This window comes from Antechinus flavipes, chromosome 2, assembly GCF_016432865.1.
Source record: "Antechinus flavipes isolate AdamAnt ecotype Samford, QLD, Australia chromosome 2, AdamAnt_v2, whole genome shotgun sequence".
NCBI lineage: Eukaryota > Metazoa > Chordata > Mammalia > Dasyuromorphia > Dasyuridae > Antechinus > Antechinus flavipes.
Window position 1 is genome coordinate 471,983,128 of NC_067399.1, and position 16,285 is coordinate 471,999,412.

General features: G+C 38.0%; 1 long non-coding RNA gene across 1 annotated transcript; it reads left to right on the forward strand.

Annotated features, from left to right (window-relative positions):
• The first annotated feature begins 13,610 nt into the window (after positions 1-13,610).
• On the forward strand, positions 13,611-15,895 carry LOC127547051 (uncharacterized). The gene is made up of 3 exons (XR_007950057.1): positions 13,611-13,696; positions 14,457-14,550; positions 15,679-15,895. It is a non-coding gene; the product is annotated as an uncharacterized LOC127547051 (long non-coding RNA).
• The last annotated feature ends 390 nt before the right edge of the window (positions 15,896-16,285 follow it).

The window sequence follows — 16,285 nt, forward strand, 5'->3', positions numbered from 1 at the left end:
CCTGCTTATCTTTGCTAACCTTTTAAGACATTTTAGGTAAAATTACTGATTGAGGACTTATTGAGGGCAATTATGAAAATTCATAGGTAAATGGCCTGGGAAATCCAAAGAGAACCCGAGGTATAAGCCGCTCTTGGAATCCAGCTCATGGAGGGAACTTGAAGTGCTTCTGTCGCCGAAGTTTGTATGCTTAGCTATGGGCCCCCTTAGCAGTGACTGCCATGGTTCCCTCTTCTCCATTTACTCATTTCAGTGTATAACTGGGAATTACACTCCTTTCCTTTGTGACAGACAAGGTGCGGCGGCTTTTATCTTAGGGACATTGGTAGCCCAGGAATGGAATGGAAAGGGTCCCCATCCAGGGCAACTATCAGCCAAGTGGAGGTTCTGAGCCACTTTGAGTAATCCCTTTCATAAGAAGGATGCAATGGTATCCAGATATGAAACCGGGTCTGTAGTCATTTCATTTCTCGCTTATAGTAATGAGTTTCCCAAAATGCAATGCTTTCAGGGCTGTGAGAATGAGAAGCTGATGGAAATGCTGAGTATCTATGTACAGGATGCTCTTCAAAGCCCGTTGGTCAGAGCTGGACTAGGCCCCATAGGGCCTGTGTTAGTTTCTTTTTAGGCAGTTGTCCAAGGGACCACCATTACAGACTGTGGTTTCCCAACCATCCAGGTGGGGGCGCTCGACAGGTGGTGCATATGATGCAGCATCCCATTCAGTGAGAGAAGGAAATGTGGGTCCTGATAAACGGTGCAAAATGAGGGTCCCCAGCAGGCTGAAGAGTAACCTCGCCATGTGGGAGATAACTTGTGCTTCATTCTATAAATACCCATCACAGGCTGCCTCCTTTGAACAGGTCCATGATGTTGTTTGAGTCCCTCTGCTTTTACAGCAACAAAGCCCCTTCTTTTGAGAATTGCGTCCAGCCTCCTGGGAATATTTATAGAAGAAGCAAACACACTTGGCATCTCTTTGCAAGGGCTGTCAAATGTTCTTTGCGTTTGAAAGATCTCCTCGCTCCACTTGTAATGGGAGAGGTTGAAAATATCAATCCAGTGTCAGTCAAGATAGGGGGTAATGATCCCCAAGTGGTAACGATTATGGGGTTGTATTAACTTTCTGGGAGTAAGGCAGGCACATCTTAGCTTAATCATTGTCAGCCCAAGCCATGATCTCCCACCTCCCAGAAATCTCTTGTATGATAAATTTGCAGCAAGATAGGAAGGGAGAGGGATGCTTGCAGAGAATTTTGCATCTAGTTTCTAAGAAAACTTACCTCAAAATGTCAGAGCGCTTTTGGATAAAGTTCTGGGAGACAAGTTCACCTTCTGTATTCCAACCCTGCAAGAAAGTAGCAAGAATCTCACAGTCCCCACTCCCCTCTGCCTACAGGAATTCCTACCCTAGAGAAATGGTTCTGATCACTTACAAGGAGCAGTTCTCTTTTCACGTGGGATAGTTTGACGGCTCCTCAGAAAGAATGCTTGTGGACACGGTGGACAGAGCAGTGGTCCTGGGGTCAGGTAGATCGGAGTTTTCATGTGGCCTCAGAAACACACTGTGTCTCTGATTCTGGGCAAGTCACTTAGTGATTGTCTCAGTTGGTGAGAGAGAAGTTTTGAGCTGACCATGCTCTCTAGATTGTGGAAACCAAAGTTCGAGGTGTCCACGTAAGGCCATGGAGGAATCACATGGGCAAAATTCCTACCAAAACATTTAAGAGATGAATTTTGGCAATCTTTCAGTACTAAAATGATGAAGATAGAACCAGCAACAGTTGTGCTGAGGAAGGAGACCTAACTTTTAAAAGTCCAATGTAGGGGCAGCTAGATAGTATAATGGATAGAGTGCTGGCCCGGTCCTCAGGAAGACCTGAGTTCAAATGCAGCCTCAGGCTCTTAATAGTTCCTAGCTATGTGACACTGGGCATGTCACTTAACCCCACTTACCTCAGCCAAAAAAAAAAAAAAAAGTCCAATGTGAATGGAAAGGAACTCTACAGCCAATTTGTACTTTCAAAAATGCATGCATAAAATATTGAAGAAAAGACAGATAATTGAAGAGAAATACAAGTGCCTATTGGTCTGTGAGATGTGTGTTGGGAACCCTCTTTCAGAATACTAAGGACAATAAAAATGGTTCAAGGAGGTATGGTCTCACAGCTTCATGTGGATGCCCTTAATAATAATGTATCGAAAGTAGAATTACTCTGCTTTTTTTTTTTTTTTTAATTGACAAGCAACAGATCTGTGACTGGACAGAAAAGTGGGCCTCAAGATTCTGCTCTATGTATAAGAATCAGTGGAAAACTGAGTTCATTCTCAAATGCCACAGAAGGGAGAGAGAGACCCAAGGTACCCAGGCTGGGGACTCGCTGGCATGGGATGAGAATGGAAAGGCCTTCCCATGGCTATGGATTATTGTTGGGAACACGTAAGTAGCATGGGCCCTGAGAAGTGCTGTGGGCCCTTGCTTTGGGTCTCCTAGGTACAGTGTTGTGGTGGGGGATAAACTCTGAATTGTGCACCCTGGGCTTTCGTTCAGTAATATATCAGCAATATCCATATCACCTCAACAACAACTTTGGGTTTCTGGAGCTCATCTGAGGCTCACAAACCATCCACAATTCTCAGGCCCCAAAGCTTAGACTCAAGTCTAACTGGCTTCTCTGGGTTTAGCTCCTGCCTCAGGGGGTGATTTTAGGCCATTATGAGACACTTTGCAAGTACATTTTATTATGTTGTTTTGATGTATGGGGCAGCCTATCATGACTTCCAGGTTCCCCTTTGCAAGCTTACTTCCTGCTTCTGTGTATTGCCTCCTTAGAAACTTCTTATTCTAAGCAGAAGTGTGAGGAGAATGTTCAAAGGGACTGAAACAAAAATACAATTTTAATGTAGCTGTGATGTAATTGGAGTTCTTTTGAATGTGGGTCCTAATGATCTGGCAGGAGTTTTGCCATTTCTTTCTTAACCTTATCATATAATGGATCCATTACCTTTGTTTTTTTCTTGGACTTGAGAATTCAGGAAAGTGTGAAACACCTGGAGAGAAATTCCCTTTACTAATTGAGTTTGTTATCTCAATCACTTATGCAGAGAGAGTAGCCTGACGCATTTGTCTTGTCCTGTGGGCCTGGAAGGTCCCATAAACACATGTGCTAGAAGGAAGCCTTGTTTCAAAGTTGTCCAGAGGAAAGTTCTGTCTATTGCATCATGCTGCTTCCTGTAGGACAATAGCTGTTAATCATGCTATTTCCCAAGAACACTAATTGTGGTAAAACTGATAGGAGGAAACATTTAAAGTTAATCTTACATACGATGCTCATTATTTTAGTAAGTTTTTAGTGTGGATCCAGTTGGAGTATATTTCAAGAAAGATGTAAAATCTTTATAGGTCATGAGCACAAGCTTACTTACCTCTGTAAATTGGCCCTTTCTCTTTTAGCTTTTTAGTACAGAGGCAGAAATGACATTTGTTTAGAAACCTTATGGAAACTTAGTGAAATGACATCAGCGTTGTAGTACTACTTTTCTGATCGCATCGTTGCTTCAGTATTGCAATGAATGTGTGGGATCATGTGGGATAAGCCCTTTTATTCAGACATTAATTTCTGCTTGTTCTACTCCCAGTTGCAGTTGCCTTATTTGATCCCCAAGGAGATGCTGAGGTAACTCAGGTTTTCCTTTAGCTTAGAAGTCCATCCATGGTTTTTTAGTTTTGACTCCTTTACTGGTTAGGATATCTATTGTCATAAGATTTTATTCCATAGGAAATGTCATCCTTATCCTGGGGATATAAGAAGTGATTAAGTGAATTTCCTAATTTTTTTTTCCTGTTCTCCAAATCTGCCCACAAGCAGTATCAGTGAACTAATCAGTGAACCTTCTTTGATCATACACTGTTTTAGCCTCTAGAGATACAAAAGTAAAGGAGGGCATGTCCTCAAAGATCTTTCATTTACTTAAAAGTTTAATTATATCTAAAAACTGCCTGTAGTCCCTTTGCCTTCTTCTTTTCCCAATGAACAGGAACAAGAGCACCAAAAGAAAGAAAGAAACAGACATCTGTGTAAGAAACATGCCTAGGAAAGTAAAGCAGATTCTCTCAGTGATGGGTAAAAATGAAGTCTCATCTTGTTTTTTTAGTCTAACCCCTCTGTATCAGGAGGTTGGTGACTTTCTTCATCTTTGTTCTTTTGAAACTGATTTGTGTTTTCATCATTCTAGAGTCTTTCAAATTTGTTTTCTTGATAATGTTATTGTCATTCTTTAATTTTTTCTGCTGGTTCTATTCAATTTGCTTTGCATCAGTTCAAGAGGCTAATCTATTTTGCTATAATACTGTCTATTTCATCACTTCTTATGGTGAAGTAATATTAAACTATTTTAATGTATCTTAATTTGTTTGGTAATTCTTCAGTATGTAGGCCTCCTTATAATTTCCAATTTTGTGGAAAGCTTAGCAGCTACCAGGCAAGACAGCAAAGGCAGGCATCCTGATGTCGCTTATCATCAAAATACCCCAGTTCTTGGCTCACCTGGTCCAAGTTCTGTGTTTCGGGAATATGGCAAAATCTTAACAACAGAAAGGAAGGCTTTTTGTTCATGTTTCTGGTTCTTTATGATTTTTCCACAAGTCAGAATCCAAAAGAAGAAAAAAAAAGCATTATATTTAGCAAGAATTTGCCTTACTTTATGAGTGAAAAGATGTGCAGACACAAGCAAGGTTGGTTTAGAATATAAAATTGTTGGTTAAATGTAAAGGGGAAGGATAATGATAGGAAATTCTCCTGAAAGTGAGAGAAACAGTGCTAGTTAATTCTAGTTCGAAGTAGCTTTTCTAGAGACTAATCTATGACAAATTATAATGTCTCTTTAAAGAAGAAAATGTAAAAAAGACATAAAAAATAAAATTTTAAAGGCTTTTTATATATGTGTGTGTATGTCTACACACACACACACACACACACACACACACACACACACATCCACACATGCATTTTATAATTTTTTTGCCAACAGTTTATTGGAGCCAGCACATTTGTGTCTCTGACATTCTGGTCCAATTTATGATTATCAAGGAGTTGCAAAGGACATTATAGAGAATAATGATGAGAAAAGCAGGAGCATTATTAATAACTCTGTATTAAAGAAGTTTGTATTGGTGGTGAGTTGAAGGAAATCCTCCTTAAACTGAGAGAAGCAGTGCTTCATATAAGTGTGTGTATGTCTACATACATACATATATGTGCATATTTCTGCATGCTATGTATGTATGCATGTGTGTACATATATATTAAATATATTTCGATAATCAGTTCATTGAAGTCAGTGCACTTGCATCTCTGACATCCTAATCCAGTTTAAGATTATCAAGGAGTTAATGTTGGAGGTGAGAGACTTATGAAACTATAGAATGTATTTTGTATTTGTTGGGGGATATACCGATTACATTAAAAAAAGATTTTGTCTTTTTAATGTCAAAATATGTGAGTAAGAAAACATCAATAGAGAACTATCTTCCCATATCTATTTTTTAAAATTTCATGAGCCTAATCTATGTCAGCATTAAAAGCATTCTTGATAAGAAGAGGAAGGATATTTTATGCAATAGTCTATGATACTGACCACTTTTTAAAGTACAATTAACTGAAAGATGCAGAAATCCCAACATTTATCAATTATATGTTACATAGTAAGTGAATATAGGATGTTGATAAAAGAAATGTACATAAAAATAAAAAATAATGTTGGGAAATGCAATCCATATCCAGAGAAAGAACTGTGGATTCTGAATGCAGATTTAAGCACTTTTGAAATATTTGTTTTTTTCTTTCTCATGAGCTTTTCTTTTGTACTGATTCTTCTTTCATGACAAAACTAATATGTTTAATGTGATTGTACATATATAACCTTTATCAGATTGCCTACTCTCTTGGGGAGAGACATGGGAAAGGAAGCAGATAAATTTGTAACTTGAAATCTTAGAAAAATCTTAGAAATCTTAGAAAAATGATCATTGAAATGAATGTATCTTTACATGTAATTGGGAAAAATAAAATACTATTAAGTGCTCAAAAAATAAAAATGCAAACTTTGTATCTAGGATATTTTAATTAACTATGGATAGGGATTTTATATTTATCCCTATTTGATTTCATCATGCTAGAAAAGACCCTTTTTGTTACACAACTGAGATGAGAGAGATAGAAAAATAGAGTTGGGGTAGGTGTGCTAAAAACATTTTAGGTGAATAGAACTGAAGTACAAGCAATCTGTGAAGAAACAAGAGAGCAAGTTGAGGATAAATCAGAAATGAATGGGAATTGGGAGATTTGAGTAGTTAGAATAGAGAAGAGAAGGTCAGGGGACAGTGGAATACAAATTATATCCCAGTCTAGATTAGGAAACATGTATTCCTAGAGGCCACAGTCTTGAGATATTTAGATGTAACAAGAATCCCAGAGATCATAATCTCCAAGTCTTCATTTAAAATTACTGATGATGTTTTGGTTTCTTGGCTTCCAGCTCTGAGAAACTTGAAAATCTTCCCTGGCCACCTGAGGCTTTAGAGAATGAGAGCCTTTCCCTTCTTGCAAGATGGACTTGGATCAAAATGTTCCCTCTGGCAGGGAAGTGACACAACAATACCATACCTATACCAGGCATGCCCCTTGACACTCAATGTATAATGAATACAGTCCTTCAAATGGTATTTGCTTTATTACTTCCACATTGAGCATATTTAATTCAGTTTGAGGTCATGAGACAATTCCACCTGAGTATGAAGCTTCTTTGTTGGGAGTGGGCAGCTTATCCCCAGGCATCAGGGACTGTGGCACATCTGGGTACCAGAAGCATGATTCACTTTATTACTAACAATTTGGACATAACTAGCTAACATTTGCATCTAACATATGGTAGCAAACACATAGCCCCAGTCTAGGAAGATTCATTGTTGTGATAGGGACACTGGACCCTAGGTATCAGGGATAAGGGTTCCTTATCAAACCTGAATGCTTGAGGAAGAGGATTTCTTCTTCAATCGGCCTCAATCTCCAATTCCTGGTAGACATGTCTCCATGGGGATCCACCAAAACATAGCTGGCACTGGTAGCTACACCTTTTGCCAGGAGGACCATCCTTAGTCATTCCATTCCCCAGGCCAGCTGAAAAGTAACTTAGAGCTCAGTTAGCAGTGGGATCCTGTCTAGTACATAAGTGAGGAAATGAGAATTAAGGGAAAATTTTTTCCTTTCTTTTCTCAATATCACACCAAAGAGTGTGAAAATGTTCTCCAAAGAGTCCAAAGAAAAGGATAGAATTTAATGAAACAAACAAGAAGTGAAGTACCAGAAATTCCTTTAGCACTTTTGGCTATGTGAGAAGATATCATCTCTATTTCCAAAATTCCTAATTCTGGAGTAACTGATATTTCTCCAACGTGTGGGGACTCAGATTTTGACCTTGTTTAGATTATTCAAAGTGGATTTAATTCCTAGCTAGTGTCAAATAAATAAAGGATATGTTTTGTTCCTTCTAATGTAATGAAGTCCCCATAGTTCTAGCAAAAGTACATAGTCCAGGGAAATGCATCTAAGTAGAGGGAAGGAACCTTCCAGCTCCACTAAGCCTGGATCCCTTTATACCAGATAACTGAGCCATTCTTTCTGCTCACACAATACAATCAGTTAATGTCATAATGTGACTTGACTTTTTTTTAATGAGCTGATACTTCTGTTCTATTAAATTGTCTCCATGTCCTTACTCCGTGACTGTAATGATATGGTTCAAATTCTTGTATTACAGTATGGCTCATAATAAACTTTTGGAAAATACAAAGTGGTATAAAGTATAAAAAGAAACCTCAGAGAAGAAATATGGTCAGTTTATTCCATACTTTACTGGTAATAGTGTAAGGATGGCCACCTGCTCTCAGCTGATCAACTGATACAGATAATGGCATCAGCAACATTTTGCATAAGAGCAACTCTGGAGCAATGTCTGCAGTTGAAGTCATGTTAAAAGGTGCATACTTAATCATGTAGGAATACTCAGCCTGTTTCTGCAATAGATAAAATTGGATATGGAGAACTCAGTGGATCTCCATGAAATCAGCGTGGGGCAGCTAGATGGTTCGGTGGATAGAGCACCAGCCTGAAGTCAGGAGGACCTGAGTTCAAATCTGGCCTCAGACACTTAACACTTCTTAGCTATGTGACCCTGGGCAAGTCACTTAGTCCCAAATGCTCAGCAAAAGAAAAAAAAAGAAAGAAATAACATCAGTGATCTGAGGATATCTGAAGAAATACCTTTGAAAAGGGAATAAAAAAATTCACCTTTAATTCTCTAGCAATGTATTCTTGTTCTCATAATTTACTATAGAAAAAAACAGTTGGAATTCATCCACTGGTTCAAAGACTCAATATCTAGCTAGTGAAGTTGTAATATAAGACTAAACCTACCATTTATAGAGGGCTTCCTCAACACACTGGTTCCTTCCATCCATTCAGTGCTTGGAAAAAAAAATTTTTAAACGCTTGATCAAGATTTTCTAATCATTGGAGACATGGTGAATACACAATCCCAGGCAAATTCTCTCCTCTTCACTTTTAAAGGTCATATCACTCTGTTTAAACATAGACAATCTTCCTTAAATAATCTCTCTTGAGATAAAAGAATCAAATGGTCATCATCCTGGATGAATTTCTTTTTCATGATCTTCTTCACTCAAGTCCCATGTCATCCCCAGGCAGAGATCTGGGATAACTTTTTGTGAATCTTTGCACCCTTGCCCAGCCAAAGGTGAAGAACAGTATCCTAGAATTTCTTCTTTTATCTTGTGAGGTTAGCACCCCTGAAAAAAAATGCCTCCTTTCTTCATGTTGTAATTGAAAGCAACGTTTGAAGCTTATAATACAGCCAAAATTTCCTTGGAGATCAGGAATGATCTCAGATGCCAGTTTCCTCTAAAATATTCCTGAGGAGTTGCCTCTCCTTTTCAATTTTGAATTTTGGTCAATTCAATACATGATATGACAGCCGATGTCACTTTGGGACAGCTCAAATTGTTTCTTCTTATTATGGAGCCAACATCTATATCCTCAAAGCTTTATTCAACATGGTGACCAGCAGAAAAGCAACCCAAGTTTGATTGCTTTCCCACATGAGTATTTATCAGAAGGCACCTATGCTAGCCACACAGCTCATTCTTATGAGTTCAACATTCTAGATGACTTCAACTAAACAAAATGTACCTGAGTTTCGAGGCCACTCATTCTTGTGTACACTCAGGGACACTGTCTCTGGTCAAAACACAGTTTTTTTCAGTTAGTATCATTTCTCCAGTGTGTCACCAACAATTGAACTTAACACTATAGTGGAGGTGTTACCTCAGTTCTGAGTTGTGGCTATTTTTACCACCTACCACATTCTCCGAAAGGAGAAAACATACCATGGCTCAGAATAGTTCTTTCCCCTTATGTACTTCCACAGTTTTCAGTCAGTCCTCAGGACTATATGTAGTTCTCTCACACTTTTGCATGGTCAAGAAAGGGAAAGAAATCCAAGAGAAATCTCACTGGAGATGTTTTCAGTACTGGTTAGGTAATTGTTAGTCTTTCTTTAGAAATAAAGTCTAAAGCAAATTGATTAATGTCTATTTGACAAGGATGGGGTAAAATCCATACATTATATTTACACTGCTACAGATCTGCCTCCCCCCCCCATATCTTTAAAAGTAGAAATGTCTCCTTTCCCAAGACAAGTATCAGCTTTCTAAATCCATTTCTTTCTCCTGTCTGCTCCCTCTGGGCCATAGCCCAGAGAGTAGTAAGTTGCAGTGCAGTTTTTTCCTGCAACTTAAGAACCAAGTAGCTGAGATAGAGGTATTGGATGGATGGGGGAAAGATATCTGGATAGATAGATAGATAGATAGATAGATAGATAGATAGATAGATAGATATAGAGAATATATGATCCTGGAGGTTCCTGGTACTCTTACTCCAATTATTCACTTGTTATCTGCCTCTTCTAGTGCTCATCTCATCTTAGTTTTCCTTTAGATTCACTTATTTCAGAAACCCAATGTTTCATCATCAGTTTTGACCCTAGCCTCAAAATCTCAGGAAGTTCTAAGCATCAGACTGACTTTCCCCCATGTCTTGAAATCCCATTCAAGGACAAATTTTGAATGACAATAAAGCTGGGTAAATACAGGTATTGTTTAAAATGTGTGTACAGTTCCAAATCCTGGCAATTAAAACAAAGTTAGAAATAAAAAGAGTCATATGAGTTTTTAGAATATATATAGTCATTTGAAAACACATATACACAAACATGACATTTGTTAGTTAAGTTCACCATTTTATACAGGCACTATTCATGACCCCTCCAAAAAACCCACAATTAAAATAGTAATATCAAAGATCACTGATGACAGATCATCATAGCAGATATTCTAATGATGAAAAAGTCTGAATATTGTGGGAGAATTATCAACATGTGGCAAGGAAACATCATGAAAGCCCTAGTTGAAGGGATGTGGCACCTATAGACCTGCTTGGTGCAGGGTTGTCATAAATCTTTGATTTGTTTAAAAAAAAAAGAAAAAAGAAATGTGTGCAAAGCACAGTAGAGCAAAGTGAGGTATGTATGGATCATAAACTTCCCCTCCATTGTAGCAATTTCTCAGGTTCTACACTTACTTTGTGACTCCCTTGTGAAAATACCTATCAAATGACTTTTGCTCCCCTACTCATCTTAACCAACTAAGCTTCAATGCCATGATTATGAGAGGAAGGCTTTGAGAAGACCTATAGCCCACCTGGAGAAGGAAGCAGCAGGAAGGGGCAGAAGGGTGGTATTCAATCTGTTGTAGATTCTGGCCTTCTTAGATCCCTCAAATTCTGTTTAGATTCTGCTTCAGTGTCAGCTCCATCTATTCCCTTGTCCTGAGTTTACATCTTCTTTTCATTTTCCCTTAAATGTAAGTATCTCTTTACTGTGTTGTAGAAAGGGCACATTTTTTTTTCTTTTCAGCAGAAAAGTTGTTGGGGACATGCAGAAACTCCCATAACTCCCAAGACTGTTGTCCAGATCCCAACCAGTATTAAATAGTTAGATTACTTTAGGCTACATCAAGGTGGCTATTCTAGTGGCCTCTCTATGAACAATGAATGTCTTAGTATGTATCTTCATTTTTTCCCAGAGAATTTTAGGTGGGAGTTTGGTGATTGGGGTGAGGATGCCTTGACCTAAGTTGGAGTACTGATAGGCAGTCTAGATCTCAGTGATGCTCATCTTCTAGTTTCCATTTAGAAATACTGAAAATATTATGGACTTCCAAATGCCTGTTTTGTTCACTGCAGACTTGCATGCATTTTGTGAAAAAGAATGCCATAGTCACTGTCTCTGTCAAATTTTCTGCGGGGTTTTCTGGTGGTTGTTGCCATTGTTGCAGTTAGGTGCTACGTGAGCATGCTTAAATTATAGAAATTATCCCTCCCTTCAGTGCAGCTCCCTTGCACATCGGGACATCAGCTCCCAGAGGTCACGGTCCTCTTGGAGACGGAAGGACAAACAACCTCAGCCCTTGCACAAACGTTTTCTTGGTTTCAGGAGCAAGTGGTTTCCCTTGGCCTTGTGCACAAAGAGCAAGCCCTGGCTTAGCCTTTCCCCAGCCTTGGCCAGATGGGCCAGCCCCGTGCCCAGGACAGAAGGTTTCCTCATGTACCTGGCCCAGGTATGGGTAGCAGAACTCAGTGGTAACGCCTCCCTGTTCTATGAGGGAACTGTAGGCCTCGGTGACAAATCCTCCAGCACAGCTACTTCCTTCTGTACAGTCCAGTAGCTGCTGTTTGCTCAGTTCCACAAGTTTGCCTGTTGTCCGGAAGATCTGGCCTTCCAGAGCTCCAGCTGCTGAGAACGCCCAGCAGGAGCCACAGCTACCCTGAAAGAAGAGACAGCATTAACTGAGCCTTGTGGTCAAGCTCCCGAGGGGCTGAGTGAGTGCAAGCCTCTGACCATGACAGGACAGGTCAACATTGGTTGGGAGACAAAAGAATCAGGGAGAAGCAGTTAACTTTCTGGTAAGAGTTGTGGTTTTCTGTCTCCTGAGAAGGACTTTGGGGCTTCTGCTCCATGGCTCATCACTTAGTGGGAAGGAGACATGGCCAGGATCGGGGTCCAGTGCTAAATCGCTGGAAGTCTCCCTATTTTCTGACCCAGTTTCTTGCAGGTTCAAAGGTGGCAGCTCTTAATGGAAATTAAGAGTAAATGCAGTGTTTAAGAAGAAATCCTGGAAGGGAGAAAAGGCAACTTCTGAAAATTTCTGAAAAGTCTGTTTCCTGGAATCAGTGTGGTGGTAAGCCTTTGGGGTTTCAGAAATGAAAAGTTGATAGTCTCTATCATCAAAGAGATTATAATATAATAGGGAGGGCTAGTTTTAAACAAACACAAATAAGTGTAATACAAGTTAGAATGTTATAAGTATATAGAAATCAAACAGAAGAGATCATGGCTAACTAGGAATTAACCAGAGAAGGTTTTGTGAAATAGATCACACCTGATGGTTTTCTGGTAAATATTCAGCTCTAAAAGCTGGCTCCAATATACCTCTGGCTAACATTTGAATTGTATTTTGAAGGAAGGTAAAATATTTCAGGAGACAGTGATGTGGAGTAGGTCTATTCCAGGAATTAGTGTTTGCTAAACCAAATGCATTATGGTAGGAGAAGGCAAGACAAGACCAGGGAAAGGCTGGTAAATTAGTTTGGCTAGAATGACAGGTTTGAACCGTATTGTGGAATCCTTAAATGCCAAGTTGAAAAATTTATATTTTTATCCTGTGAACCATGGAGAACATTTGAGTCTTTGAACAGAGGGATTAATATTATATGACTTATGAATTTGGAAATTAGTTTTGGCAGGTTTGTAAATGATAGGTGAGATCATGATAAACTGCTAGACAAATGATAGACTGAAAAGGGGAAAAGGGGGGGGTAGGAATCTATGACAGTAATCAACCTTTCCTTGTTTGTACCATCTCACAATGGTTTCCTCTCTTCTTCAGAATTCTTTCTTCTTCCTCAACCCTCAAATGATTTTGTACTTAATTATTTCTTTGTTTTCTTAATTAGGATACAGATTATTTAAAAACATATATTAAATCTTAGGAGACAATATGGTGTGGTGGAAGGAGCACAAAAGAATTGGGTTCAAATTCAGATTATTCTCCTTGGATATAATCTTGGACAAGTCATTTTCTGTGTCCTCAACTCCTTGATCTAAGAAATGAAGGTGAAAATTAGATGACACTGACATTCCTTCTTGCCTTCACTTATGTGCTCCATTTTGTTTGTCATAGTAAATACTTGTTGATTAATATTGTAGAGATAAGGAAATAATACCTTTAAAGGTTTGGTCTATTAACATATTCTTGTCCCACTACTCCCCACTATATTTTAAAAATACTGCTTTTATTGAGTGTTTTTTGCTTCAACTTGAAAATGTAGATAACATTTATTAAATGAATGTTTAATTAACATAAACTTATAGGAACTAAGGGGAAATTACAATTTGTTTTAAGTTTATGATTAAAAATTGTCTTCGTTTTTCACATGTGATTTTTTAAAGAGCAGAGGATGGCGCTGTGATTGATTATGAGCTAATTGACCAAGATGCTCTGGTAAGTGATACTACAGACATTTTTTTTTTTTTGCTAGGTGTGCCTTATTAAGGTATATTTACTGCAGACAGAGACTCATGTAATAATAATAATAACTAGCATTTACATATTGCTTCAGATTTTCAAAATGCTGTATGCATATTAGCACTTAATATTAGGAGAAGCAGAAGATTAGGCTTCTCAGAGGATAGGGAGCTGACAAAGAGGTTGGGACTAGTGCTGATTTTTTGTAGTGAATATTACCTTTATTTCAAAGCAGGTCTAAGAATTCTCTAAAACACAAAAGGGGTTCATTTTTCTTTAAAATTAAATATATGACATGAATCACTCTTAGGAGAAGGTGGGAGAGTAAGGTAGGTTACATGTTTTAAAAATAGTAATAAGTATTGTGTTTTGTTGTAGGTATTCAGGTAGAATGCATTATTATGTTTCTCATTTTATAAATGATCTAGATTTCTTCCTTCCCTCCTTTTTTCTACCCTTCCCTCTCTCCTTTCCTGTTTTCATCCTTTCCCTTCCTCTTTCTTCCCTCTGTCCCTCCCTCCCTTTTTTCCTTTACCCCCTCTTTTTCTCTTTCCCTTTTGCCCTTTTTCTACTCCAACCCACTAATCGGAATCATAAATTTTTATTTAGTCTGTATCATAAGATTTTTCCCTAGTTTTGTTTTTTTGAGGACTTTTTAAGATGTAAAGTCTGTATTAAGATATTATGATACTTTGCCTAGTGAGACGAGTTCTATCTGCCTTGATTGTGCCTATAGGAACTCTATGATGCAGGAGTGAAGAGGAAGGGAACTGATGACCCTAAATGGGTTAGTATTATGACTGAGAAGACTGTTTGCTACCTCTAGAAAGGTATTGTTGCCCATCTTTTCTTATATATGAATCAAGTTGGATTTTGTTCTCGAGGCTCATGTCACATATGATAATTATCCAGGGTTTGGGGAAGGACCATGGTGAGGCAGGATTTTGGGGCAGGGTTCTGTTTTTCACTTACTCTCATTTGTTTGCTCACTCATTCCTGTCAGTATTTATTAGGCAGCAAGCATCCATTCCCAATGGCCCCACCTTTTCCACCCAAAAATATATTAGGTGTAAAAGTTATTTTTCCCTATTTTCCCTTTCTTCTTTCAACTTTTCCATTTTTAGCATCTTGAATAAAACATTCAGTACTTAAATCATAAATTTTACTACAAACAGATATAAAAAAACACATTGACCAAACATTATCAAAGAGAAGCAGCATGTCTGAATGGATAAAGGGCTAAACTTGATGCTTGGAACATCTGGGTTTAAATCCAGCATCTGACCTTTACTAGCTATGTAAATTTGGGCAAATTACTTAACCTCAGTGAAATCTTGTCTTCTCATTTATAAAATGAAGGTTGGCACTACCTGGCTTCTGTGGCTCTTACTTTGTGATCCTATGATAGTTCTCTTTTACGTCTCTACATATATTGAATTAACTGATTTTACTATGCAGTGAACTCATTTTTTTGTGGAAGGGAGATGGGTGAGCACGTTTTTAAAATTATAAATTACATCAGATTTTTCTGATAGCAGTTTTCTTTTTATGGATCTGTACCTGTGATTTTATCAGTATAGAGAGTTTCCTCCCTTCTATGGGAACTCTCTCCATAAATTCAGGTCTGTAAATTCCCTTTAACTTAGAGAGTTTCCTAAGACTCCAAGAACTAAAGTTGTCACTCATTTGTAAGTATCCGGGAACATAACACTAACCCAATTGTCCCTCTATTCATTACCCAGTTGAATGTAAATACCTTTGGACAAGAACTGTTTTTGCTTTTGTGTTTCTATCCCCAGCATATAACTCAATGCCTTGTACTTCGTAGGTGTTTATATCTTTTGAATAAAATACTCCCTGCCACTTCTCTATCTCTAGAATGTGACTGATTAATTGATAATTTTGATTTAGCATTCGGAAGGCTTCTGTTCTTCTAATTCTTTTTCTCTTTCTTATAGTATTTGAACGGTACAAAAGCTACAGCCCTTATGACATGTTGGAGAGTATCAAGAAGGCAATCAAAGGAGACCTCGAAAATGCCTTCCTCAACCTAGGTCAGCAAATATATGTTACATGGCTCCATTTTACCTTTCCTGGAACAGTCCTAAAGTCTTAGTATTTAATCAGCCCGCCAATTTAGATGGATAATTGGAAGTTCTCATTCTGAATGTGAATGTTTTTATTTTTTATGTTTTATCATTATCATATCACCTTATATTATATATAGTGCTTTCCATTGCTTAAAGTACTTTTATATCCATTATCTCAATTTATGGATATTATGTAAGGACATTAAACTGAACAAAACTTGTGTTCCAAATTTTTCCCTCCCTTTCCCCTACTCCTTCCCTTAGACAGCTAGTAATCAAATATGTTAAAGATATGCAATTCTTCTGTGCATATTTCCACAATTATGCTGCACAATAAAAATCAGATCAAAAAGGAAAAAAAATGAGAAAGAAAACAAATGCAAGCAATAAAAAAATGAAAATAGTGGCATAGTATGTTAAAAAAAATAAACCAAAAAACTGAAAGAAGTTAAGTGGCCAGTTGATCATTAGTACC